At 35.9% G+C, this 4,548-nt stretch overlaps 1 protein-coding gene across 3 annotated transcripts in view; it reads left to right on the top strand.

Moving 5' to 3' along the window:
• LOC107703922 (LIM domain-containing protein 1-like) overlaps positions 1-4,548 on the top strand; it is a 49,605-nt gene that overhangs the window by 5,792 nt on the left and 39,265 nt on the right. The window lies entirely within an intron of this gene.

Raw genomic sequence — 4,548 nt, 5'->3', positions numbered from 1 at the left:
TGCACGCGAGCTCACGTCCTCTGGCTCTTAAATGTTTAAACTGGCAAGGCTTAATAAATGAGTTTAGTTTAAACACAGATACCAACATGTGCTGTTCAGGTCTCACCTGTGTGCGCGCGCCATCAGCACCCGGGTGATGATGGTATAAATGACTGCTCATATTCCAGCATACGGCATTCGCATTGAACAAGAGTGAATGGTTTGTCCACGTTTTTTTTTTTTCATCGCTGTTGTAATGTATTGGGAAGCCAGAATGCGCATCCATCAACAGAAACATATATTAGCCGAACACTGTTTTACGTGTTATTTATAGCAAACCATATTACAGATGCGTTGTCAGATTTAAGTTGAACCGCGGTCCTAGCGCGTGCCGAACCGTGTGTGGAGAACCGTATGGTTCGATTCTTTAATTTAAATTTTGTATTTAAATTTATTAAAAACTTATAAAATTATTAATCAAATCCATATTAATAATACAGCATGATTAAAAAATAATCCCTAAATAATATAATTTTAGACTTTATACTAGACTGCTGCACGTCTGGTGGTTATTTACCACCATGTAGTGCATTAAAATTGTGCAGTACATAACTAGCTGTGGATTACCCCTAATTTATGTGCTATTGAAAAGCTCATTGATGACCAAACTATTCTGTTTACATTCATCAGGGAAGACCAAGTTTAGGCACTGAAGGATGTTTCGACATCCACCTGTGTCCTGTTGATGCGTTCTGGATGCTGAGTTGGCAGTAAATGGCAGAGTAAGCCATGCTGGTGTTTATACTCTCAGTCTGACAGCTGCTGCACTGCCGGGATGTTAAGGAATGTCTGCATTTTACAAAGTAGCTAAACGAGGACAAAGAGACGATAATAAATTACAAGACTCTTTAGTGAAGCCTAATGGCGGTTTTGCCTCTGCTGACATCCAAATGGTTGGCATCCCCCCTGTCAGGAGTCGGTTATGCTTGGCCTCTCCCTGCTGCTGTGTTTTGTTTTGGAAGAGACAGTGTCTCACAGATGTGAGTCTGGGTTGGAGGGAGGGAGCGAGTCCCGCCTTGTGCACACAGACATACCAACAGCAGACATTCATGCTTTGTGCCCTGTGCTCTTTTGATGAAGGATTCCTTAATCTGCCTGTCGACTAGATGGCTTTATCTTAATTGTCATCTAGGATTCTTGGCTTCCTGTTCCTTAGCTCTCGGGTTCATGTCTTGAATGGCTGTATGCTGTGTCCAGAATTAACTGTTTGGCCTACATCTCAATGGCGGGTGAACTGGGAAAATTTACCTGCTGTAATTTCTTAAGCCCTATTTGGACATTTTTGACAGAGGCCAAATCCATGTGATAATTTAATTGCTGTATGAATGCACATCTCTGAGCTTACAAGAAGGGATCAGTCCCTTCCCTGTTGCACTTTGCGTTAATGTGAATGCATGTTAAATACGGACACTTTTATTAGTGAAATGCTGGAAATTGTTTACAAAAATAATATTACAATACTGCTTCACTACAGTGAATGGAGAAGGAATAAATCACGTTTTGTTCTTTTAAAATGGGCCGTTATTATAGTATGCAATCAAATGTAAAATATTTCTACATTTATATAAATTTGGGCTTGCATAATAATTTTACTAGTCAAACAAGAGGCCAAATGTTCACCTTATGTAAATAACAGTTTGGTTAACTTATTTCTGCTAATTTCCACATTTTAGAAATGACATCAATCATTTAGAGAGCTGAAATGCAAGACAGAAACCATTTAAATCATTGCGCATTAATTAAATGGTCAGGATATTATTTTCCGATTATTAAACTAAATATGGAGTTATTTATTAATTTAATAAATGTACTAATAATATAACTGTATTTTGCATAATTTATGTTTTTTCCCCTCTATCACAGGATTATTATTTCTGTTTTCTCCTTGCATAGTTGTGACTGTTGGTGTGCCGCAACCAGTTCAGTTTAACTATGCATTATGTGTCTGTTTCTGATAAAGTACGGGACAGGTGGCAAGAAAGTGTTTTACCTATTTGCCAAAGCTAATTTGTACTTGTGTGGCATTTGGTAGGTGTAAATTTAGGGCCCTGGCTGTACTCACATGAATGTATTAATAAGCACACGTGGGCTGATAAATAGCAAAAACAGATTTAGTCTTTTATTTTAGATGCTGTAAATAAATACCACTGGTGCTGATGAGAATCTACTGACTGGTCATGCCAGCTCTCAAGGGGCTACATTTACTGGTAATGGTTATTTTGAGTCGATGTAGATCTATGTGCAAGATGTATGTTATCTGAGATAAGTTTGAAACAGTCCAGTGTGAATGTGAGCACATTTCCCTGCATGTGTCATCTGTGATAATGTGTTAATTTAACAGAGAGGGATGCTTGTTAGAAATTCACTCCCACGTGATTTGTCCATGATTTGTTTCAGGTTCACCGCTATTGACAACATCTGGAACATGCTCGATTACCACAGAAAATCATTTTGATCTGTCTAACAGTTTGGAAAATCTGCAGCAGCTCATATTTGGTCAAATAAGCTTCTATTAATGCTAAGGCTGCAACTAACCTTTTTTTAATTTATTAATCTATTGATTAATTTTCTCTAGTTAGTCTATTAATCTAACATTTCCCCCCTGATAGATCTATTGATTATTTTCTGATTTGCCCTGAATAATCCTTTGGTTAACTTACCAATAACCATAACTTCTGACATTTATCTTTCTACGTTTTATTCAAACAGTGTAGATTTGGGTTAAATGTGGCTATGTTATTATAGTGTTGTTTTTTTTAATTCATTTTTATTTTTTGTATTTTCCTTTTTTTTTTTCGTTTTCTCATACTAGGTTGTTTGAAAAACACATTATTTTTCACATATTTTTTTGTTGTAGTTTTTGAAAAGTGATTCCTGTTAAATAAAATATCTCCTTTTGAAGTGGACTTTGAGCTTTGTAACTTTGCAGATCTTTTTTATACTCAAACAGCAACATTACAGACGAACTACACTTGAAATATTGAAAAAGCATAATAGGACCCCTTTTAAGTTTTAGTAATTTTGTTGTGTGTTTGTCAGTACATTGAGTTAAACTAAAGTTTTTTAATGTTATTTAAGTTAAAATGTATTTTATTTAAAGTAACAATTTTTTTTTAGTTTTTTATAGGTTTAGTTTTAGTTAACTATAATAACCCTGGGGTGCATTTCCCAAAAGTATCGTTAGTTAACTATGGTGGTAAGTTCCATTGAACTCTATTGGTAACGACGGAACTTGCGAACTTAGTTGCTTTTGGGAAACGCACACCTGGTTGTGAGTCCTCACTCCTGAAAATTTTAAGATATCTGTTCTGTTATGCAGTTTTCATGCTTGTAAAAAACAAAATGCTGTATAAACGCAACTGTGGGACTTACATCCGTATTCTAATGCTGAGTAAACACAACCTATTTTCTGCTGTGAATAGTGCTGCCGAGTATGATTTACTTCAGTGCCTAGTGCCGAATGTAATCGGAAATGCACTTTATTTATTTGAAAATGTTGCTTACGCCATCTTAGAGCATAACCACAACGTAAATCTTCATTGTTTAGTTTCATAAACAAACAGCTTACAACTTGCAAATGCGCTGGAAGGTGGCGTTGCAATGCTAGCCATTAGTATCTGCTCTATGGAGTCTTCGTTGAGATTTTGTGTGAAACATGACATATAAGCAGGCAACAACAACTCATTGGCTCCCAGTTAAAGATTTCCTACAATTTTGATTGTTTGGTTCGAGATTTTTGTGATGAATCACGAATTCCTAGCATGCGATGCATTGACGGAAATCATATCAACATGTCATTCTGACTAGGGCTGGGCGATATAGCTAAAAAATGTATCAACGATATAATATTTCATATCGTTCGGTATCGATGATTATTGACATTTTTTATAACCTTTTTAAAAAAAGAGCAATAGAATTTTTTATTTATTTAACCACTGTATTTTTAAATTAACCCAATTTATTGAGACAAACAACAAATATTTTTGTTTTAACAAACACAAAATAAAAATTAAACAAATATCTCATTTCTAATGTTTTATATGCAGATTAAATAGGTTTTAAAGGGGTCATATGATGCGATTTCAAGTTTTCCTTTCTGTTTGGAGTGTTACAAGCTGTTCGTGAATAGATAAGATCCCTGAAGTTGCAAAGACTAAAGTCTCAAAACCAAAGAGATATTCTTTATCAAAGTTAAGACTCTGCCACACCCCCCTAAAACGGCTCGTTCTAACACGCCCCCACATATCTAGGTCATTATATGGGAATATTTGCATAATGCGCCCAAATGTGCATGCAAAGAAAGAAGGCGTGGTTTCAGTAACCGCAGTTAGTGTTGATGCAGCCATGTCAGGGAGACGCTGTGTGTTTAGGCGAAAGCAAAAGCACTTTATTTGGCCTTCCTAAAGTAGATGCATTTAGGAATCTTTAAGATTAAGATTTTATGGACGACCGTTTCATGAACCTAGGAGAGGAGGTAATTCTGACTTTGCTATGACAATCTGGCATCAG

Source organism: Sinocyclocheilus anshuiensis, unplaced genomic scaffold, assembly GCF_001515605.1.
Source record: "Sinocyclocheilus anshuiensis isolate Anshui unplaced genomic scaffold, SAMN03320099.WGS_v1.1 scaffold991, whole genome shotgun sequence".
Taxonomy (NCBI): domain Eukaryota; kingdom Metazoa; phylum Chordata; class Actinopteri; order Cypriniformes; family Cyprinidae; genus Sinocyclocheilus; species Sinocyclocheilus anshuiensis.
The sequence above is the reverse complement of the archived record's forward strand: the minus strand, read 5'-3'. Positions and strand labels throughout refer to the sequence as shown.